We start from the raw sequence: 25,068 nt of genomic DNA, 5'->3' as shown, positions 1-25,068 counted from the left end.
AGGTGCAAAAATAGACTAAAGGGGCTGGGACCGCATCTGCGACAAGGGAGCCGCACCTACGTGTGCGCGCCTACGGAGCACTGTCCGCTTCTGCGGTCATTCACCGCGGATGTAATCACTCTATCGCATCTGCGGGCATCGCAGATGCAGAATTCACCTCGCACCTGCGACCCCTAACACTCCACCATTTTTCTGCTTCTGCGCATGACTCTTCATACGTGTGATCCCGCACCAGCGGTCTCCCCACCACAGGTGCGAAAACACCACATGCCTGAAGACTTCAGAAACAACACAAACCCAACTTTTGATCTGTTAAGCACCCGAAACTCACCCGAGGCCCCCGGGATCTCAACTAAACATACCAACCAATCCTAAAATACCATACAAACATAGTCGAGACCTCAAACCACATCAAACAATGCTAAATTCATGAATCATCCTCCGATTCAAATTTAAAGAACTTGAAACTTCCAATTCCGACAACCAATGCCAAAACTAACCAAATCACGTCTGATTGACCCCAAATTTTGCACACAGGTCATATTCAACCCTACGAACCTACTCCAACTTTCGGAATTGGGATCCGACCCCGAAATCAAAAAGTCCACTACCGGTTAAAATATCCAAAATTTTGACTTTCGCCATTTCAAGCCTAAATGATCTACAGAACTCCAAAACACTATCCGGACACACGCCTAAGTCCAAAATCACCTAACGGAGCTAACGGAACTGACGGAACTCCATTCTAGAGTCGTCTTCAAACAGTTCTGACTACGGTCCAAATCCTAAGTCTCAAACCTCCATTTAGGGACTAAGTGTCCCAAAATACTCCAAAACCAAAACGAACCCTCCCGGCAAGTCACAATAGTAGAAATAGGTATGGGAGAAGAAGTTAATAGGGGATCGGGGCTATAACTCTCGAAATAGGTATGGGAGAAGAAGTTAATAGGGGATCGGGGCTATAACTCTCGAAACGATCGGCCGGGTCATTACATCCTTCCTCTCTTAAAACAACCGTTCATCCTTGAACGAGCATAAATACATACCTGAAGTGGTGAAAAGATGAGGATAATGGCTGCACATATCCTGCTCGGTCTCCCAAGTCGCCTCCTCGACCGACTGACCCCTCCACTGAACCTTTACTGAAGCACTGTTCTTTGACCTTAGATTTCTGACCTGCATGTCCAAAATAGCCACTGGCTCCTCAACATAAGATAGATCCTTGTCCAACTGGACTGAGCTGAAATCCAATACATGAGTCGGATCATCATGATACTTCCGGATCATAGAAACGTGGAATACCGGATGAACCCCTACAAGACTGGAAGGCAAGGCAAGCTCATAAGCAACCTCCCCAACTCGCCGCAACACCTCAAATGGGCCGATAAACCTTGGGCTCAGCTTGCCCTTCTTCCCGAACCTCATAACGCCCTTCATAGGCAAAACCCGGAGCAAGACCCGCTCTCCAACCATGAATGCAACATCACGAACCTTCCAATCCACATAACTCTTCTGTCTGGACTGGGCTGCGCGAAGTCGATCCTGAATCACATTCACCTTATCCAGGGCATCTTGAACCAAATTCGTACCCAATAATCTAGCCTCGCCCGGCTCGAACCAACCCATTGGGGACCGACACCGCCTACCATACAGAGCCTCATACGGTGCCATCTGGATGCTCAACTGATAACTGTTGTTGTAGGCAAACTCCTCAAGTGGCAAGAACGGATCCCACGACCCTCCAAACTCTATCACACACACACGGAGCATATCTTCTAATATCTGAATAGTGCGCTCGGACTATTCGTCCATCTAGGAGTGAAATGATATGCTCAGCTCCACTCGAGTACCCAACTCATGTTGTACGGCCCTCCAGAACCGCGATGTAAATTGCGTACCCCGGTCAAAGATGATAAATACTGGTACCCCATGAAGCCTGATGATCTCGCGGATGTAAATACGAGCCAGCTGCTCGGAAGAATAAGTAGTCATCACAGGAATGAAATGAGCTGACTTGGTCAGCCTATCCAAAATCACCCAAACTGCATCAAACCTCCGCTGAGTCCGTGGGAGTCCAACAACGAAATCCATAGTGATCCGCTCCCATTTTCACTCTGAAATCTCTAACTTCTGAAGTAACCCACCCGGCCGCTAATGCTCATACTTCACCTGTTGGCAGTTTAAGTACTGAGCCACATACTCCACTATATCCTTCTTCAACCTCCTCCACCAGTAATGTTGCCTCAAGTCCTGATACATCTTCGCAGCACCCGAATAAATAGTGTACTACAAGCTATGAGCCTCCTGAAGAATCAACTCACGCAAACCATCTATGTTGGGCACACATAGCCTGCCCTACATCCTCAATACACCATCATCCCCAGTGGTGACCTCCTTAGCATCACCGTGCTGAACCGTGTCCTTAAGGACAAGTAGGTGGGGGTCATCATACTGACGCTCCCTGATGCGATCATAAAGAGAAGACCGAGAGACCACACAAGCAAACACTTGACTTGACTCAGAAATATCCAATCTCACAAACTGGATGGCTAAGGCCTGAACGTCCAATGCTACGGGTCTCTCTGCTGCTTGAAGGTATGCTAAACTCCCCAAACTCTCCGCCCGGCGACTCAAAGCATCGGCCACCATATTGGCCTTCCCTGGGTGGTACAAAATGGTGATATCATAGTCCTTAAGTAGCTCCAACCACCTCCGTTGATGCAAGTTAAGATCCTTTTGCTTGAACAGATGATGCAAACTCCGTGATCCGTGTAAATCTCACAAGGAACACCGTACAAATAGTGCCGCCAAATCTTCAAGGTCATGGACAGGATAGTTCTTCTCAAGCACCTTCAGCTGTCTGGACGCGTAGGCAATCACCCTACCGTACTGCATCAACACCAAACCAAGACCAATCCACGACGCATCACAATATACAGTGTAATACCCCGAACCTGTAGGCAATACTAATACTGGGGTTGTAGTCAAAGCCGTCTTGAGCTTCTGAAAGCTCTCCTCACACTCCTTTGTCCACCTGAACGGAGCACCTTTCTGGGTCAGCCTGGTCATAGGCGCTGCAATAGATGAGAATCTCTCTACAAAGTGATGGTAATACCCGCCAAACCAAGAAAACTACGGATCTTCATAGCTGATGACGGTCTAGGACAACTCTGCACTGCTTCCACCTTCTTCGGATCCACCTTGATCCCATCACTCGATACTATATGGCCCAAGAATGCCACTGAGTCTAGCCAAAATTCACACTTAGAAAATTTCACATATAACTTCTTTTCTCTCAAGCTCTAAAGCACAGTCATCGGGTGCTGCTCATGATCCTCCCGAGTCTGGGAGTACACCAGAATGTCGTCAATAAATACAATGACGAATGAGTCAAAATAAGATCGGAACATACTATGCATCAAATGCATAAAAGCTATTGGGAATTGGTCAGCCCAAATGACATCACAAGGAACTTGTAGTGACCATACCGTCTCCTAAAAGCAGTCTTCAGGATATCTGGCTCCCGAATCTTCAACTGATGATAGCCTAAACGTAAGTCAATCTTGGAAAATACTTTGGCACCCTGTAACTGATCAAATAGGTCATTAATACGAGGCAAATGATAAATGTTCTTCAGTGTGACCTTGTTCAACTGGCGGTAAGCAATACACATCCTCATAGAGCCATCTTTCTTCTTGACAAATAAGATAGGAGCACCCCAAGGTGACACGCTGGGCCGAATGAAGCCCTTATCAAGTAATTTTTGTAATTGTTCCTTCAACTCCTTCAACTCAGGAGGAGCCATACGATACGCAGGAATAGAGATGGGCTGAGTGCCCGGCAACAAATCAATGCCAAAATCAATATCTCTGTCGGGCAACATGCCCAGAAGATCAGCTGGAAATACATCTGGAAAGTCCCTAACTACTAGGACTGACTCCACTGTAGGGGTATGAATACTGACATCTCTCACATAAGCTAGATATGCGTCACATCCTTTCTCAACCATTCGTTGAGCTTTAAGAAATAAAACAACTCTGCTGTGAGTATACTCTAAGGTTCCTCTCCACTCAAATCATGTTAAACCTGGCATAGTCAGCATCACGGTCTTAGCATGACAATCAAGAATAGCATAATGGGGCGACAACCAGTCCATGCCCAAGATAGCATCAAAGTCTACCATATTGAGTAATAATAAATCGGCTCTGGTCTAAAAATCACTAAAAGCAATCAAACACAACCGATACATGCGGTCCACAACAAGAGAATCTCCCATAGGAGTAGACACATAAATAGGGGAACTCAAAGAATCCCGAGATATGCCCAAATACGGGGTAAAATAAGAGGACACATAGGAATATGTAGAGCCTGGGTCAAATAATACCAATGCATCTCTATGATAGACCGAAACAATACCTGTAATGACAGAGTCGGAAGCAACTGCCTTCGTACGAGCTGGTAGAGCATAATACCTGGCCTAGCCTCCCCCTCTAGGGCGACCTCGACCTCCCCGACCTCCACCTCGAGCTGGCTGAGCAGGTGGGGCGGTCGCTGGAGCTGGAATCATAGCCTGAGGACCCGGTGGAGCACGTGGTGGCTGAGAAGTCTGTGGAGATGCACCCCTCATAAATCTGGGGTAATCCCTCACTATATGGCGAGTGTCCACACTCAAAACAAGCTCTCGTTGGGCGTGGCTACTGTGACTCGCTTGGGCCAGGTCTGCTGGACTGGCCGCTAAACGTACCCCGTGCAGAAGGCACACTAGACACTGGCGGTGCATAATAAGGCTCTTGGGGCCTAGAAGGGACCGGAATACCACTGGCGGTTGGAAGAGCTGAATGAACGGGGCGACTCCCATAACCCCTACTATGGCGAGCTGTTGGGGCACGAGCACCAGAATAAGGAGCAGTCTCTCAAGACCTCTTGGCCTCTCTCTTCTCTCTATCCCGGGCAAGCATGCCCTCAAATATCATTACAATACTCACAACCTACTGCTAAGAAATATCCATCTCCAATTCCCTGGCCATACTAATCCAGATACTGGGGTAGAGTCCCTCAATAAACCGTCAAACCCTCTCTCGAACTGTGGCAACCAAGGCTTTTGCATGTCAGGCCAAATCACTTAAGTGAACTGCATACTCTTATACAGTCATAGCACCCTGGCGCAACTACTCAAACTTTGCACGCCATACGTCCCTAAGGCTTTGAGGGACATACTCTCTCAAAAACATGTCCGAGAACTGAGTCCCTGTAAGTGAGGCTGCCTCGTCCGGACTACTTAACTCATAAGCACACCACCACTGATAGGCTGCTCCTCTAAGCTGGAAAGTGGTAAAAGGAACCCCACTCGTCTCCGCTACGCCCATAGCACGGAGAATACAATGACACTCCTCCAGAAAACCTTGAGCATCATCTGTAGCTGATCCGCTGAAGGTAGGTGGGTTGTACTTCTTGTAACTCTCAAGTTTGAGCTGCTCTGCCTCAGAAGCGGCTGTCCTAGTCTCGTGTTGAACCAGAGCTACCGGCTGCATCAGTATAATCTCTGGAACCTGGTCGGCCTGAACCCGCTACTCTGGAGTATCGGCGACAGGAGTCTGTGCTCCTCCCCCGGCCTGAGATGTGGCAGGAGCAAGTGGAATCAATCCAGCCTAAGCTAAGGTGCTAAACATGCTCAGAAACTGGGCTAGGGTCTCTTGGAGAGCTGGTGCAGCAACAGGTGCTTCAGGTGTCTGCCCTCCAATTGGAGCTACTAGGGCTCCTTTGTGGCAGCTCATGCGGGTGCCCTGGCTGCACCGCGTGGATGACCTCAGCCTCTACCCCGGCCCCAACCTCTCGCGGCTCTAGTAAGGGGCGCGGGTTCCTGGTCATCAGATCCGCATGTACGTGTCCTCACTATCTGTGAGAGAATAGAATACATAAGTTTAGAAATTGTTTTTTTTTATGTTAACAAATTTCGCACGACAAGGAATCAAAAATGTATAATTTTTCCTAACATTTTCATACCCTCCCGAAGATAAGGACAGGCGTCTTTGTACCGATCTGCGAGACTCTATTAAACAGACTTGTGACTCACGACACCTATGAACCTAGAGCTCTGATACCAACTTGTCACGACCTAGTTCTCCCTCCGTAAGATGTTGTGACGGCACCTAGTCTCTACGACTAGGTAAGCCTAACAAAGATGCAGAAATAATAAAAATAGAAACAAAACTCAACAACTAACTGTAACAGATAACTAAATAGCTGATAACGATGCCGCTTGGCATTTACAACAACCAACACTCTAATAATACATAGTATTCCCAAAACCCGAAATATCATAAGTCACAAGCTGCAAGAGGAAAACTAGTATCTCTATACACCAGGGCCTAATAAAAGTTATAAGGAAGGTAAATGACATAGGAGGGAAATGGATGGGGACTCTGAGGTCTGCGGACGTGGCAGATATACCTTGAAGTCTCCGTACAGCAGCAAGCACTCTCACCTAGTAGCGGGGCTGATAAGGGGCACCGGGATCTGCATACAAAACCATGTGCAGAAGAGTAGCATGAGTACACCACAATGGTACCCAGTAAGTGCCAAGACTAACCTCGGTAGAGTAGTTACGAGGTCAGGTTAGGTCCGCTGGGATATAATAAATAAAGCAGGAAAATATAACAGTATAATAAGAGACTGGAATTTAATAAAAAAAAAACACAGCAATACAACAATGCATCACACAGGGATAAACAACAGGGGATCTCCCGAGATACCGTCTCGTAGTCCCAAAAGAAATATGCAGAGAGAACTCCCGAGGTACCGCCTCGTAGTCTCGAAAGTAAATATATAGGGAGAACTCCCGAGGAACCGCCTCGTAGTCTCAAAAGTAAATGTGCAGGGAGAACTCCCGAGGAACCACCTCGTAGTCTCAAAAGTAAACACACAGCTCAACAGATAAATACCATAGTTAACAGCAAGAATTCTACAGATAAGACTAATAAAGAATAAGGAAAAAAAGAAAATCAACTAGGCATGCTTCAGAGAGTTCAAATAAGCAGTTAAAGCACGTAGACATGTGATATTAGGCTAATCAAGACAACTACGCATGTTGGAATAGCTCAATTAAGAATGAAAACAGACTAATACTCATTTAAACGGTATAAGTCAAATTAAAGGAAAAATATGTTACTACTCTGTAAAATAAATCGGGTTTTCAACAAATAGACCGTGTATGTGCTCATCACTTTATGTACACGGCGCTCACATATCACGAGAGTACCAAATCCTAAGGGGATTTCCCCCACACAAGGTTAGACAAGCCACTTACCTCGAACCAAGCTCAATCAATCGGTGATAATTTTTTTTTCACGAATATCCGACTCCGAATGGCCCAAATCTAGCCAAAATAAATTACATGAAATAAATATAACTACAAGGAACTAATCTAGCTAATGAAATCAAAGCTAAAGCAAGAAATTGAAAAATCGACCAAAATAGCCTCCCCGGGCCCACGTCTCGGAATCGAGTAAAAGTCACAAAATATGAACACTCATTCACTCATACCAAAATTACTCAAATCCTATACCAAAATCTGGATCAAAATCCCAAAATTCGGTCTAAGAAGTTTTTTCAACTTTTCCCCAAATTTTCAACCTCAAATCCGAAATTAAATGGAGAAACCAACTATAGATTAACGGGATACAACCAAAAACGAGTTAGGAATCATTACCTCAAAACTTCCTCTGAAAATACCTTGAAATATCGCCAATTTTCGAGCTCTCAAGTCCAAAAATGAAGAATGAAATCAAACCCTCGCATTTAGCCCTTTTTCTGCCAGTCAAACCGCTTCTGTGGGACTTCAACTGCATCTGCGGTTCCTCACCTGCGGAAATAATATCGCATGTGCAAAAAATCACTTAAGGGGCTGGGACCGCATTTGCGGCAAAGGAGCCTCATCTGTGTGTGCACACTTGTGGAGAACTGTCCACTTCTGCGGTTATTCACCGCGCCTGCGATCACTCTATCGCATTTGCGGGCATCGCAGATGCTGAATTCACCTCGCACCTGCGACCCCTAGAACTCCTCCATTTTTCCGCTTCTGCGCTTGACTCTCCACACGTGCGATCCCATACCGGCAGTCTTCCCGCCGTAGGTGCGAAAACACCAGATGCCTGAAGACTTCAGAAATAACACAAACCCAACTTTTGATCTATTAAGCACCCCAAACTCACCCCGAGGCCCCCGGGACCTCAACTAAACATACCGACCAATCCTAAAACACCATACGAACATAGTCGATCCTTCAAACCATATCAAACACTTCTAAATTCACGAATCATCCTCCGATTCAAACTTAAAGAACTTAAAACTTCAAATTCCGACAACTGATGCCGAAACTAACCAAACCACGTCCGATTGACCCCAAATTTTGCACACATGTCATATTCAAACCTACGGACCTACTCCAACTTCCGGAATTAGGATCCGACCCCGATATCAAAAAGTCCACTACCGCTCAAAATCTCCAAAACTTCAACTTTCGCCATTTCAAGCCTAAATGAGCTACAGACCTCCAAAACACTATTCGGACATGTTCCTAAATCCAAAATCACCTAACGGAGCTAACGGAACCGACGGAACTCCATTTCAGAGTTTTCTTCAGACAGTTCTGACTACGGTCCAAATCCTAAGGATTAAACCTCCATTTAGGGACTAAGTGTCCCAAAATACTCCAAAATCAAAACGAACCCTCCCGGCAAGTCACAATAGCAGAAATAAGTATGTAAGAAGTAGTAAATAGGGGATCGAGACTATAACTCTCGAACCGACCGGCCGGGTTATTACAGATGGCACGGAAGAAATTACTAATTTTGATTTTTTATATTGTCTCTTTGCTGATAGTGAACCAATGAACTTGAATGAAGCTGTTATAGACAAAAGGTGGAGATAAGCCATGTAGGAGGAGATCGAGTCAATAGAGAAGAACAACACTTGGGAATTAACAACTCTTCCCAAGGGTCATCGCACAATTGGAGTAAAATGGGTATACAAGACAAAGAAGAATGCTGATAGAGATGTGGAGAGATATAAGGCACGACTTGTGGCTAAAGGCTACAAGCGAAGGCAAGGCATTGACTATGAAGATGTTTATGCACTTGTTGCCCACATGGAGATGATTCGTTTTATGATCTCTTTGGTGGCGCAAATGAAGTGGAAGATCCATCAACTAGACATCAAGTCAGCCTTCTTGAAAGGCTATCTTGAAGAAGAAGTCTATGTTGAACAACCATTGGGCTTCGTGGTCAAAAACCATGAAGATAAAGTGTTGCGGTTGAAGAAAGCTTTATATGGATTATAGCAAGCCCCACGAGCATGGAATAGTTGCATCGACAAGTATTTTCAAGACAATGGGTTTACTCGTTGTCTCCATGAATATGCTCTTTACCTTAAAGTTCATACTAATAGAGATATAATACTTGTTTGTGTTTATGTTGATGATCTTATTTTCACGGGTAATAACCCAAGTTGTTTGAAGCTTTTAAGAAAGATATATCCTGTAAGTTCAAGATGACAAATGTAGGACTCATGTCATACTACCTGGGCCTAGAAGTGAAGCAGATAGAGGATGGAATTTTTATATCTCAAGAAAACTATACAAAAGATATATTTAAGAAGTTCAACATGCTTAATTGCAACCCCATGAACACACTGATGGAAAGTGGGACAAAATTATCCAAGTTTGATGAAGGAGAAAAAGTGGATCCCACATTTTTTAAAAATCTTGTGGGAAGTTTGAGGTAATTGACTTGTACCAGGCCAGATATACTCTTTGCAGTTGGAGTAGTAAGCCGCTTCATGGAAGCTCCTACCTCCACTCATTTGAAAGTCACTAGAAGAATTCTTCGTTACCTAAAAGGTACGATTGACTTTGGGTTATTTTATTCTTCTTGTAGTGATTTCAAGCTTATGGGATTTTGTGATAGTGATTACACGGAAGATATTGATGATAGAAAAAGCACAACTAGTTTTGTATTTTTTTTGGGTGATTCTGTTATTTCTTGGAGTTTAAAGAAATAATCCATTGTTACTCTCTCGACTTGTGAAGCTGAATATATAGAGCAACATCTTGTACATGTCATGCTATTTAGCTGAGAAGATTATTGAAGGAGCTCAATTTATCACAAATTGAAGCTACAGAGATTTGTATTGACAACAAATCTTCACAGGCACTTTTCAAGAATCCGGTATATCATGATCGAAGTAAGCATATAGATACAAGGTATTACCTCATCAGAGAATGCATTGCCAAGAAGGAGGTAGAACTCAAATATGTGAAGTCTCATGATCAAGTTGCGGACATGTTTACAAAACCTCTCAAACTTGAAGATTTTCAGAGATTAAGATCAAGACTTGGAATGAAGAAGAAAAATAAATAATAAGGGAGAGATTTGATGGGTTCATCCCATGTGTAATATGGCCATTAATTTGGCTTCTATAAAAAATTTGTGGACCAAATTTTTATGACATTTTTCATGACAACATATCCACTGTAATAAATTTGTGGACCAAGTTTTCATGATATTTTCCATGACAACATATCCACTATAACAAATTTGTGGACCAAATTTTTATGACATTTATCATGACATCATATCCACTATTAGGCTAAGCATTTCTTGCTATAAATAGAGGAGTTTCTCCTCATTTGAAAACACACCAAAACAAAGAGAAGCAATAGAAGTCACAGAAAGTAATCCACAGATTGTAGTATGTGAGATAAATAGTGAGTGACAGTAATATTGTAGTTAGGTATTTTAAATAAATAATATTATTTCTTTTAAAATTATTGTAGTCTCTTGACACTACTAAATTATAATATTAAAGTGGTAATATTGCTCCGCTAGGGTATTGTATTTACCTCGTTAAAAAAGTTAGTGTTGTTGTTACTCTCTTGTGTTATTATTATTATTCGTGGATATTATTTATGGGCGGGATTATTATTTTTCCCAACAAGTATAGCCCCTGGTTCATCAAATGAAAGAGGTGGTAAGAGTTTTTCAGTAGCAGATATGCATGTTAATTCAGTAAATTCGGATTTCAGACCAGAGGCGGCACCTGTGGTGCTTGAGTTGTGTGAACCTAGGGGTAGTAGTGTTGTCGCTACTTGTTGGGGTAGGCGAATGATATCGGATACTGTTGTAGAAAGTAGTAGTAGTAGTAGTTCCCTTACAGTGTGACCATCACCTCCATTGTGAAGAAAGTTTCATGAACTTATCAGAGGCGTAACCAAGATTTTTACATGACGGGGCACAATATTCTGCTCAACTAGTGCGTGCTAAAGGCTTTTAGTGTTCAGGGTACCAAGTACTTTAAGTTAACTATTTTTAAGATTTTATATATATATATATATATATATATATATATATATATATATATAAAATACATATATATATACAGAATTTTTGTCGAAACTTATGGGGTCCGGTGACCCCTCACTATAATACATAGGTTCTACTCTAAACATAATATGTTCTCGATGGAGCATGGATGTATGTTACTTTAGAGGTCAGAAGATGCTTTGTATTGTATTTCTTGTTGGTAGTAACAACCGCCGTTCATGTTCTAACGATTGTGATGAGCAGGAGATTGGTGATGCATTGTGACTAATTTTTGGTTCTATGGTTTTCTGAAAATGTGTATGGTAAAGGATGATTCTGAAAATGTGTAGGGTGAAGGATGATTGTATTTTGAAAAACAAGCTTATCTCTGTGATGGATTTTCATATTCTCTCAGACAATGAACTAAATGCAATAGGAATTAATGATTCCAAGAAAATGTGACAATCGTGGCTTTTCATATACATCAAATTTCCTTCTTTCATGCCAACACACCTGGATAAGTTTGACACGTACCCATCGGGCATCTTCAAATTCCTGACCCAGTCACATATCTTTCGTTTATCATCCAAAGTGTATGTATAACTAGCCTTAGGCTTCACCATCATGTTATTTACTTCTTTTAGTTCTAATTCTCTTTGCCCGCAGTATTCTTGTAAATCCATCATAGCCTTCAAGTTATCTTTTGTCTTGTTCTTGTCATCCATTATAGTATTAAATAGGTTATCAAAATAATTTTTCTCAGTATGCATAACATCCTAATTATGTCTAAGAAGATTATGCTTCCAATAAAGTAACTCCCAAAATATATTTTGTTTAGTCCAATTATGCTCAACGCCACAACCGGGTATTCTAGCCGATAGAGACTCCATTACCTTAGGTATATCTTTAACCCTCTCCCAAATTTCCTCACTTGACAAAGTTGACGATGGTTCATCATAATCTGTTTGATTCTTCATAAATGCACTAGTATTTCTCCTAAACTCATGATCTATTGGCAAGAACCGTCGGTGACAGTCAAATTATGTGTTTTTACCTCCATGTCTCAAAGTGAATGTATTTGTATCTTTCATATAGTAGGGGCAAGCTAACTTTTCAGCAGTCGACCACCCAGACTACATTTCATAGGTAGAAAAATCATTAATAGTCCACATCAAAGCAGCACACAATCTAAAGTTTTGCTTAGTTGATATGTCGTATGTTTTAACACCTTCATGCCACAATAATTTTAGATCATCAATCAACGGCTGAAAATATACATCAATTGAACTTTTTTGATTACTTGGACCCGGAACTATGCAAGTTAAGAACAAATATAGACTTGTCATACACATCCCAGGTGGAAGATTATATGACGTAACAAAGACAAGCCAACATGAATATGGTACAGCAGACACAAAAAATGGAGTGAATCCATCTACACACAAACCCAACCTAACATTTCTTGGTTCATTAGCGAAATCTGGAAACATCCTATCAAAATGCTTTCATGCTTCTCCATCTAAAGGATGACACAAAACACCAAGCGGCCTTGTATTTTTATAGTGTCATCTCATATGAGGAACAAAACTCATCGATGCATATATCCTCTTTAACCTAGGTATAATTGGTAAGTAATGCATCTTCTTAACTGCAACTTCTTACCTTTGGCATTTGTGACTTCCTTAAAATGAGACAGCCCATGAAATTTGCACACTTTTAGAGCCGCATCATCTTTATAATATAACATACAACCATTTTCACAACAATCAAGTTTTGTTGAGGAAAGTCCTAACTTGAAAATCAATTTTATTGCATTATAGTAATTATTGGGTAATTTAATGCTCGGACTAACGCCACTCATAAGTCCAATTATAGCCTTCATGCCCGCTTGAAAAATATTCCAATCTGATTTAATAGTTAGTAATCTAACTGTAACAAACAACTCAGAGTGCATTGAGCCTTCATATAGTGGATGACTAGCCGACTCTAGTGATTCATAGAAGCGCTTTGCCCCATCATTAGGAGGATCAACAACATTTTGTTGGGATTGAACCCTTGGGTAAATACCAAAAGCATCTGATACCTTTTTATGTAATCGAGAATTTTTAACATTATTCTCTATTTGTGTACTACTCTTACTGCCAACTAGATTTTAAAAATGAACATCACCAACACTACAATAGTTCTCTCCGTGAACAGTCCACGCATAATAATATTTTCTAAACCCCTTGCTATAAAGATGAACTTTAACATTTTTCGGTTTCAAACAACTTTATACACTTGCATTCCACACAAGAACACCTAAGTGTTCCTTCATTACGAAATTTAGGGAGTATTTTTGCATGAGCAATAAATCCTTGAACACCTTCAATAAATTCTTCCTTCAATCCACAACAATTAGGATGATTCCTATCGTATATTCATCCACGATGTTCACGTTCCATCTAGTGCACAAATAACATAAACACAAAAAAAAATGAATAGACTTAGAACAATTTATTTTTTTCAAGCTAGTTTATAATTAATCTTGAATAGTATACCTTAAAGAACTCACTTAGTTTACAATTAATTTTGAATAGTATACCTTAAAGAACTCACTTTTATTCATCTTTTTCTAAGTCAAGAAAAAGCTATGGTTATAGATCAAATTACTATGAATGAAAAGTTTTTTCCACAGAAATGCTCTGATTAAGTTCTTGAAATCAGTTTAAAAAGTCAAACCAAGATTCTAACACATTGGTTATCATCCACAAATAAATTTAAACTTGAATGTATCTAAGTGACATGGACATGTCTTGCTCCGTTTCTTAAGCTTAATAGTCTTTTGATGATGTTGTAGAGCTTTGCAACTTTCACGTTTTCTCCTTTCCATATCTTATATACAAAGGACATATATTTCTTTCAATCCAGTTTCCTTCTATTATATTTCTTTAGTCCATTATATCTTTCTTGTCGTCTATCATAAATCTATATGTTCTTTTGATAAAATCTTTTGGAAGATAGCTATAATATTCACAATAAAGGTTTTTTATCAAGGTAAAAGCAATATGAATTCATGTAGTTGTTCTACCAATTTAAGAACTTAACTTACATTTAAAAACTGAAACCAACTTAGAGATTAGCAAACGAAGTTACCTCAAGGCTTATAACTTGATTTTGTCTTCTTTCATGCTTTTTGTATCTTCACTTCCTGGTCTAATTTTCAAAATGAGCAAAAGAGATGACAATTATACTTAAAATCATGCTAGTAAAAAAGAGATGTAAAAAAGCTAAAGCAATGATCAGAGAATACTAAATTAATTAGAATTATAGTACTAAATAATAACAACAGAAAATACGATAATAGAAGAGAACTAGATCACATAACGTTATAAAGATCAACTTAAGAATATGCAAAGACATGAGTGCTACTCGAACTCTCCCTAGTAACACTTAATGGAAATTGAATGATCTTATTACTAGGAAAATTTGTCCAAAGGGACAATCCTTTTTACAAGTGGTATAAGATAAGCTCTCTGCTCAAATTAAAGAATCCTAAGAGAAGATTTCACAGTTTGAACAGCAAGATTGACATTGATGAAAAATGGGAAGCATCTCAATGAGAAGACATTTCAAATTTTCAGTGCAAATCTTAGTCTTGACTTACTCTAGATAAAAAGATTAAAATCCAGAAAAGGATTGAACTCAACCCAAAAAGAGTAATGCACGAAACCGCTAATAGCGTTTGAAGCTAGACAGTGGCTTAGGGATATTCTAAACTTCACTAGTTATATGTGAAGATTTGGATGAATACGTGTGAAAAATACATGAATATTCCAAAACATAATAAATGTGATATGTCTACTCTAATGTGTGGAAGAATCATTGTGGCTCTTTTAGTACGTTCTCTCTGTGTTCCTTTTAGAAAACATTAGCAATCTTCTTCCTCCAATGTACATCATTATCTTGACATAAACATGGTAAAATCCTACTTATCATCACAAATATTGAATAATAAAAAAACCCTTTCTATTCCTTAGCCAATTTATCTGGGAAGTTCGGAATAGGCTTATCATATTTTACCTGGATGAAATTAGTATAATACGCCGCAAGCTAATCTAATTAATACCCAATAGAGAAGTGGCACTTGTTGCCCTCCTTATCCGGGCAAAACACAAAGAGAGAGAAAAATAAATTGCAATCAATAAATTTCATTACAAAAAAGAAAAGGCAACTTAACAAATTCGTAATGATCAGCAGGTAAGAAAAAAGATGAAATCTTTCAGGCTTCATAAAGCTAAATCGAGTTCAAAATATAATAATAATACTATAAAATTAAGGTAAAAGGAGAAGATAAATTTAACTGGGTCTATGAACTCAGGATCCAAGATCCCAACTACACACACAAATACACACACACATAAAGCTAGGTTTTCAGGCATGAAGGAACCCTAGGTTTTCAGGCATTTAGAGTAAAATCGGAAAAGTGAGAGAGGAAAGGGAGAGGGAGAGAGAAAGGGGAAAAGACGTTACTTACCTGTGATTTTGCCTGAGCGAAAGCTCCCTAGACAAGAATGGAGGATTTGCAAAGAAGAGAATGAGAGAGAAAGAGAAGAATGAGAGTGAAAAAGAGAAGAAAATAATAAGGGGTGTACGCCTAATGTAATAGGAAAGACATTGCCCACTGATTCACTCGGTATATTTGTGAAAATTGTCTTATTAAATTTATTTTTTTGATGAAATTTTTTTTAATACTCGTGGATTTTTTGAACCAAAAATAAAAATTTAAAATTTTGAGCTTCTCACTGCATCTGTGGGAAATATTAAAATAATTTTTAATCTTTTCTTTTAGATTCCCACCGTTTCACTGGGAAGGGTTTAATAATTTTGTATCGTAATTCTTTTAATGGCATTGCCCACTGATTCGGTGGGAAAAGATTTACGCGCTTTTTTGCACCAAATAAATCTCACCTATAGTCTATGAAAATGTTTTAAAAAAAAAGTAAAAGAAAACTCCTCCATTTCCCACTAAGTTTTTTAAACTTTTAGTGGGAACTACCAATGATAATATATCTATGGGAAATTTGTATTTTTCTAGTAGTGCATGTTCCAATGATTGTGGTGAGCAAGAGATTGGGGATGCATTGTGACTAATTTTTGGTTTTATGATTTTCTGAAAATGTGTATGATGAAGGATGATTGTACGTGGAGAAGAAGACTTAATATGAGGGGATTCTATAGTGGTCTAGATAAGTTTTTTTTTTGATAAACTAGATAATTATATAAATATAACAAAAATAGTTACATCATTATTTGAGAGCTACTGCTCTCGAAAGTTGTATTATCATTGTCTTGCATTACAAAAGAATTCTCCTAGTTTTACGTACAAAACAGTTCCTAGGATATCTGTCCATAGGGTCTTCCTTACAAACACCGTAGGAACTGTCAAAAGTTTTGTCCTATCAAACAACTTCATTGCTGCTCCTTCTTTTGCGAGACCAAGTTTTGTCCTATCAAACAACTTCATTGCTGCTCCTTCTTTTGCGAGGAGGTCTGCCACCTGATTTAGCTCTCGAAAATTATGTCCTAGTGTTGGGTTCCCAGTTTCTCCATTAATGACCTGCATTCAAAGATAATAGAGTTATAATATAGATTTTTCTCATTTAGCATCCTTACAACTTGTTCAGAATCAGTGCAGATTTGTAGAGGTGTGAAATTGTGTTTAAGGGCTATTTTGAGGCTCTGCCATAGTGCTTGGAGTTCAGCCTCTAAACTTATGGTATGTGGTAAGTCTTATGTGTATCCTAGCACCCAGTCACCCCTGCTATTCCTAAAGGTACCCCCATCCCCTTCTACTCTTGATTTCGGGAAAGCAGCCCCATCAGTGTTTAGCTTATAGGAGCCATTAGGTGGTGGCTCCCATTTAATATGGATTGCAGTGATTTCTCCTTTATCCCTGTGGTGGACAGCTACATGATGGTATCCAGTGGCTATGGCAATGGTTTATTTAACAAGGGTAAAGTTTTTTTCTTCTCAAAAAGATTATTGTTTCTTGTGAGCCATAGGCTCCAAAAACAGAAAGGAAGAAGGGATTTCCAGTTGATAGCATCATTGAATTGCATGTTCCTGACCGTGTGCCATGTTTCCTCCCAGTGAACCATTAAAACACAAGGTATGGATAGTATATCTTGTTTGTACACTCCAGGGTTAGGGACAGCCATAATTCTCTAGCATTGGCACATTCAAAGAAGATGTAGTTTATGTCTTCCACTCTATAGGAGCAGAAATGACATATAGGGCTTACCTTTAAGCCTATGTTGTTTAAGTGCTTGGTAATGGGAAGTCTATTATGCTGCATTATCAAAGTAAAATTTTTTATTTTATTAGGGACCTTTAGCTTTCAAGTCCAGCCAAATGGGTCTTCATGGTTGATACTGGGGTTTAGCTCAGAACTGATTAGGTTATAGGCTGATTTGGAGCTGAAACGCCCATTTCCATTGAGGTTCCAAATAAGCTTATCATCGGAGTTGCTAGAAACAGGGATGAAGGTGGATTGAATAACACTCTTAATGTCCTTGGGGATGGGGTAGTGAACAGCATCAAAGTTCCATTCTCTATCGCTGAGGATGGAGCTAATCTTAATGGTCAAGTCAGTGTTGTACGGCCAGCCATGTTTAACATTTTAGTTTTTCAGCCAGCCAACCTAGTATCTATACTATCAATGATGAATGGGAAATCTCTATTGGTAGGCCTTTTATGAAAAATGGAGAAGCCTAGATACTTGCTAAAATCACTATTTTTCCTAATTCCTAGCATTAAGCTACAACTATAAGCCCAATCCTCTTTGCAATTGGTTAAAAAGATGACCTTGGATTTTAGGAAGTTAACATTTTGGCCTGATACAGTGTTAAACTCATCTAAGGTTGCCAGGATAGCATCACAATTCTTCTTATTGGCTCTACCAAAGAGTGTGACATCATTAGTAAAGAAAATGTGGGAAATTTTTGGGCCATCCCAGTTGATGGTGATTGGAAACCGGTCATTTCTCAGAACTTCCTGGTCAATATTCCTTGAGAGTCTTTCCATGCAAATAATGAATTGGTATGGGGAGATGGGGTCACCCTGCTTGATTCCTCTAGTAGGATTGAAGGGCTCAATTTGGCTCTCATTGACCAAGATGGATATGGAACTAGTGGAGATACATGAGAGGATCAGATTGATCAATTTAGGTGGGAATTTGAAGAACATTAGGGAGTCCCTGATGTAAGACCACTCAAGTCTGTCAAAGGCTTTCTCTAAGTCTATCTTAAGGACCATGTTAGCATTTTTCCTTTCATCTTTTGGAAGTGAGTGATGTATTCCTGAACAATTATGGTATCAGCAACCCTTCTGTTAGATAGGAAACTGTCCTGTGATGGCCCAATTATGGTATGGAGTAAGGGCTTTATCCTATTCACTATAATCTTAATGAAAATTTTGTACATAGTGTTATACAGTCCAATTGGTCTAAAGCTCTTAAGCATAGCAGTATTTTGGCATTTAGGGATCAAGTACAGGAGGGTCCTATTGACTTCTGGGGGCATGGTTGAGGTGGTGAATACCTTCTGACAAAAGTTGCTGACTTGGGTAGATAGGATGTTCCAGTATTTTTGGTAGAAGAAAGGATGCAGTCCATCAGGCCTAGGAGCCTTAAAGGGCTTGAAACAGTCTATGGCTTTCTTGATTTCAGAGTGCCTAAGGGATTGATCAAGGGATACCCTCATTTTATCTGTAAGGACTAGATGGGGGTCATCACTGCAGTAGCTTTTGAAGGCAGATGTATTATGGGATGTGGTAAAGAGGTCTGCAAAGTAGCCTCTTGTGGTTTCTTTGATGAGGTTGGGGTCTTTGATCTGATTTTCTAACTCATCTATTAAGCTAAGAATCCTATTTCTCCTTCTTCTGTTAATGGTAGTTGTATGGAAGAACCTAGTGTTGGCATCTCCTTCACACATCTAGTTAATTCTAGATTTGAGCTTCAAAAAAATCCTCCTCATTCTTAAGGATAGCTAAGAACTCAGCTTGGAGGTTTGATTCCAAGTCTTGGAGGTAGGTGCTGAAAGGATGGGCATTAGAATTTTGGATGCCATTAAGCCTAGCTAAAATGTGCTTCTTTTTATGGAAGATATTTCCAAAGACATGCCTATTCCAAGTGGTCACATTAGCCTTAAAAGTGTTGGTGTCACCCAAAAAAATATTTGTGGAGTGGAAGCTATTTTGAACAATGGAGGGGAAATCAGGGTGACAACACCACATAAACTCGAATCTAAAGACCCTTCTATAATCACTGTATTGTTGACTAGTGATGTTGAGGAGTAGTGGACAGTGGTCAGACTGGGTCCTAGAGAGGTAGGTAACTATAGATTTCGGGTATGACTCAATCCAGTCATCAGTGGCAAAGCACCTATCCAGCCTCTCTAGGATAAGGTCTCGCCTGTTAGTGTATCTTTTATTAGACTAAGTGTATTATGAGCCCTTGAAACCTAGGTCAACTAGTCTACATTAGTTCAAATAGCTCCAAAAATAATTGCTTCTACTATTATTAATGTTGTTGCCCCAAATTTGTCCCTGGCTTTTAGGACTTCATTGAAGTGACCTCCTACAATCCAGGTACCTTTATAAACTGAGTCATGTCCTCAAGGGACTGCCATAATCTAATTCTATCATGAAGGTGACTACTAGCATAAATAGCAGAGAAAATCCATTTAGAGTCATCAGGGGTTACCTTCACCATGACATGCATACCCTGAGGTGTGGTACAAACCACTTCGAGCTTCACTAGGTCATCCTTCCACATGAAAGCAATTTCCCCAGATTGCCCAATGGCAGGGGATTGGAATTGAGCTATGAACTAGAGCTCAATAGTCAAATACATATGGTCGGTTATTCTTGTCTCAAGGAGAACAAGGACAGCAGGGTTGTGCAGCTTGACCATGGAGGCACAGTGTCTGCGAAATTCAGCACTGTTGGCTCCACTCGCATTCCATATTATGAAGTTCATCAGTAAAGGGTTTTGAGATAGGGCTTTCCTCTTGAGGCCCTTCCCCTTTCCCACAGGGGTCGCTTTCACTCTTCCCAGCACAAGGCTTAGGGCTACTGCCGAGTTCCCTAAGTTTAGAGATGAGGGAACTTGGAGATTTAGTTTGCAACTTGTTAGCTTTCTGGGGCAGAGAGCAATAAGCATTTCTCCGAACGGCTCTTTGTACTTGACCATCTGGGATTCTTGCATGAGGAGTACTATTTTTTTTGGGACTCCTAATTTTTCCAGGATGTTTTCTAGGTCTGCGTTGGACTCTTTGAGGTATACTAGGGTCTGGTTCTTCTCCTTGATTAGTTGGTCTATTGTTGTGGACTAAGTCGATAGTGGGGGAGTGGACTGGTACACATGTGGCCACATGGTGAAGGCAGGTGATAGAAGAGGTATGTTCAGGTCCATGATTAGAAAGAAAGGCATTATTTGACAGAGTTGCCTCATCAGATTGTTGAGCTCCTCCAGAGAGAAGGGTTGTTGGGTGTCAATGTATTGGGCTTAGAGGGGAGTGGACAGCCAAAGTTGGTGGCCTAAGTTTGACAAGCCTTGGTGAAGAAGGTAGGTCGCTAGTCGTGCTAGGTATCGTGGATCTTGGATGGTGATGGAGATTGGGACTGGCCCAACCATCATTTACAATGATTTGAAGTGGCCCTGCAGAGCCATCTCCAGCCAAGATTCCAGTATCAAATCTGGTGGTAGTGGAAGAGTTGACATCGTTAGGGGTGGTGTTCTGTTGAGTGCTGGGATTATTTAGGTGTAACGACCCAGCTGATCGTTTTGACTATTGCAATCCCGTTCCCCTATTTACTGCTCAAATTGTGAATTACAATTGTTATTTGGCTTGCCGGGGTAATTGGTTTGGGTTTGGTGAGACTTTGAAATGATTAGAGCGCTTAGTTCCAAAGTTTAGAATTTAAGTTGAAAAAGTTGACCGGATGCTAACTTATGTGTAACGACCTCGGAGAAATTTTGCTAAGGAAATTAAGTTTTGGTGGTGCCGAGGTAGATCAATTATTACAAAGATTATAGAAATTTCTCGCGGCGAGCTTGTAAGCCACGGCTCAGACTTTTTGGGATGAACAATACACCGAAGTGTAAAGGAAAATTTTGTCGGAAAATGGTCATTTCTACGACCACTATGCGGTCGCAGAATCACTCTGCGGACCGCATAATGGTCGCAAAGTAGTTTAGGAGAGGAGCAAGATTTGAGAAAAATCTGCGGTACACTATGCGACCGCAGACCTGTTTTGTGGTGTATTATGCGACCGCAGAACAAGTATGCGGACCGCATAATGACCGCAGACCAGGTCAGTAATGCCCAACTTTGGAGGCCAAATTATGCGGCCGGTATGCGGACCGCATGCCTGTTATGCGGAGCTTCCATTCATTCTAATTCTTGACCCGACCCAACTTCAATTTATAGCCCTTGAAGCTCATTTTTGAGCCAAAATCTGTTATTTTAGAGAGAGGTGAGAGCATTTTAGAGAGAGAAAGTGAAGACTTAGTCATTTATCCATCAATTCTTATTCAAGGTTTGAAGATTTCACAAGGATCTTGCTAGGGCTTCAAAGAGGTAAGAATTTCTTTCCTCAATCCTTCAATTTCGGGTTTGGAATAAAAATGGGTGATTTATAGTATGATTTCTAGGTGTAAGAGTATTATGTATACATACCAATAAGGTTGTGGAAGGATTGTTAAGTTCAAATGGGTAAGGATTGGGTTGAAAATGGTAGAAATCTTCATAGACTTTAATTGAAGATTGGAGGGTCGAGTTGATGTCGGATTTTGGTAAAATTTATATGGTTGGACTCGTGGTTGGATGTGCGTTCATATTCTGTAACTTTTATCGGGTTCCGAGACGTGGGCCCTATGGACGAATTTTGAGTTAATTTCGGATTTTATTGGGAAAAATTAGTATTTTCTTATGGAATTAATTACAATAATTTGTATTGACTGATTTGAATTAATTGTGGCTAGATACGAGGCTTCCGGAGACCAATTCTCATTGCAAGGGCATAGAGGAATAAATAATTACACGGGTTGAGGTAAGTAACAGTTATAAATCTGGTCCTGAGGGTATGAAACCCCGGATTTTATGTCATGTGATTATTTTGGAGGTAACACACATGCTAGGTGACGGGTGTGTGGGCGTGTACTGAAGGGATTGTGATTTGGTCCGTCCCGTGAAACTGTAAAGTTGAATAACCTGTTGTTAGCTATAATCTCTCTTTGTGTTGAAGAATTTTGACTATAAATCATGATTAAAATCATGCTTAGGCTATGTGATAGTACTGTTGGGACCCACAGAGTTCGCATACTTGTTGAATTATTTGCTAATTGTTGTGTTGTACTCAGTCATGATTTTTCTTGCGTATTATACCTCAGTCTTTCTGGATATTTGTTGATATACTATGTTATCTTTGTTTGGGCTGATCTTTGTGATTTCTGAGAGCCCGAGAGACTTGAGAAGTTGAGGACTGAGTAAGGCCGAGGGCCTGTCGGTGAGGTAAGGATATTATGGCACGTGAGTTATCCGTGCAGGATATTATAGCACGTGAGTTTCCGTGCAGCACGTGAGTTATCCGTATAAATTATGGCGCTTGGGTTGTAGGAGCCCCTCCGGAGTCTCTACACACCCCTAGTGAGCGCGGGTACCCATCGAATGTGAGTGCTGAGGGCTGAGAGCCGAGTGGTTGAGCTGTTGTGATGAGCTGAGTGATTGTTGCCTGAGAGGTTGTACTTTCTTTGCATTTGTTGTTGCACTTGGTTGCTATCTGTCATTGTTGTGAAATCTCTGAAAGAATTTATGTCCGGATTACTTGAAATTAAACTGTATAAAAATTGATTTGACTTAAATTGCCGGATTTGAAAGCATATGTATTCTTTGCTGGAACTACTGAAAGTGAACTATGACTGTGTAGCTCGTCATTATCTTCAGTTCCTTAGTTATTATTATTACTTGCTGAGTTAATTGTATTCATACTACACCCTGCACTTCGTGTGCAGATCCAGGTGTTCCTGAATATAGCGGGTATTGATCATTTCGCGCAGTTGATTTTCAGGAGATTTTGAGGTAGCTGCCGTGTTCCGCGGATCTTGTCTCTCCTTATCTATCTCCTTGTTTACTGTATTTGGTCTCAGACTATTATAGACCGTATTTTCCAGACTTGTACTCATATTAGATGCTCATGTACTCAATGACACCAGGTTTTGGGAGTGTTGTATCAGAAATTGCTAGATCTTTGGTATTGTATTAAACGTTACGTTTTTAAATTTAAAGAAAATCGTGGGTTATTGATGTTGTCGGCTTGCCTAGTACTGAGATAGGCGCCATCACGACAGGTTAGGATTTTGGGTCATGACATTGGGTTCGCCATTGAGAGGTGCTTTTTTGGGGAGGTCGTCGGTTGTGCTTTAAAACAGAGGCATCTCTTCAGCTGCCTGGTTATAATTCATTTGGTGGCTGTTGTAATTCGTACTGGGACGTTTGAGATCTTTGCTCAATCTTGAAGGATTGACACTCAGTGTCATTTCATGGCTGAGATGGTGTGGTTGAGTTTTCCCAGGCAATTGATGGCCTCTATTGAGAGAGGCGCAATCAGAGGGAGTGTGGGTATGGTTGGAGTGTAGGTTAGGATAGAGTTAGGTTAGGTTGTTGGGTTTGAGGGGTGGCCCACTTTATCAAATTTATTTGGGTTTGTCAGAGTATAATTACCCAAATCAGGGAGGCTTTCTGACTGACTCGGTGATATTACTTAATTATTTTTTTTGGGGGGGGGGGAGGGCATTTGCCAAAATTTGGGTGGGCTCCACCCTTTCCCTTTCTCCCTAACAGGTAGCTTTTGGGAGATTTACAGGGGATCCCATATTCCCAAAAAAAGGATCTTTTATCATTCGATCAAAGGTGTGTAATTACCTTTTTAACCCCAGAGTATTTTTGGTGTGGGCTAGCGTGTGCTTTGCCCGTAGTGCTGATAGGAAATGGGACATAGTGAGCGAGGCCCAATGTTTTGTCCACTTCTTTGCCCCCTTTGGTGATACCTTCGCTGAAATCCATGGCCGATTTTTGGTTGAGATCAAGGAACGTACCTGAGGAGACAAATATGGTTTGAAGTGTGATAAACTACCCACAATTTTGTATGAAGACAATGTAGCATGCATAGCCCAATTGAAGGGATGATTCATAAAAAGGGAATAGGACAAAGCAAATTTCACCGGAGTTATTTTTCACGCATGATCTTCAAAATAATGGTGATATCAATATGCAACAGATCCGTTCAAGTGATAATATGACTGATTTGTTCACCAAATCTCTACCGACTTCAACCTTCAAGAAACTAGTGTACAAGATTGAGATGCGAAGGCTCAAGGATGTGAATTGATGCTCTCATCAGGGGGAGTTAATGCGTGTTGTACTCTTTTTCCCTTACAAAGTTTTGTCCCACTGGATTTTCCTTGCAAGTCTTTTAACGAGGTAACCAAAGGGCGTATTTCTAAACATGTGTACTCTTTTTCCTTCACTAGGAATTTTTTCCCATAGGGTTTTTTCCTAATAAAGTTTTAACGAGGCACATTATCTATGGACATCCAAGGGGGAGTATTATAAGAAAAATCAAATTATGGTGGATGTCTACTCTTCCTCCAGGATCTTCTCAAATACTT

The 25,068-nt window shown here is 40.6% G+C and overlaps 1 long non-coding RNA gene across 2 annotated transcripts; it reads right to left on the bottom strand.

Moving 5' to 3' along the window:
* Positions 1-6,281: 6,281 nt before the first annotated feature.
* On the bottom strand, positions 6,282-16,448 carry LOC117273250 (uncharacterized). 2 transcript variants are annotated; one of them, XR_011410004.1, is made up of 3 exons: positions 15,874-16,448; positions 14,493-14,552; positions 6,282-6,516 (listed from the first exon to the last, which is right to left on the bottom strand). It is a non-coding gene; the product is annotated as an uncharacterized lncRNA (long non-coding RNA). The 2 variants fall into 2 exon arrangements; XR_004503247.2 differs by lacking the exon at positions 6,282-6,516 and adding an exon at positions 13,484-13,801.
* Positions 16,449-25,068: the final 8,620 nt, after the last annotated feature.

Source organism: Nicotiana tomentosiformis, chromosome 8, assembly GCF_000390325.3.
Source record: "Nicotiana tomentosiformis chromosome 8, ASM39032v3, whole genome shotgun sequence".
NCBI lineage: Eukaryota > Viridiplantae > Streptophyta > Magnoliopsida > Solanales > Solanaceae > Nicotiana > Nicotiana tomentosiformis.
This window is presented reverse-complemented; position numbering and strand designations above follow the sequence as displayed.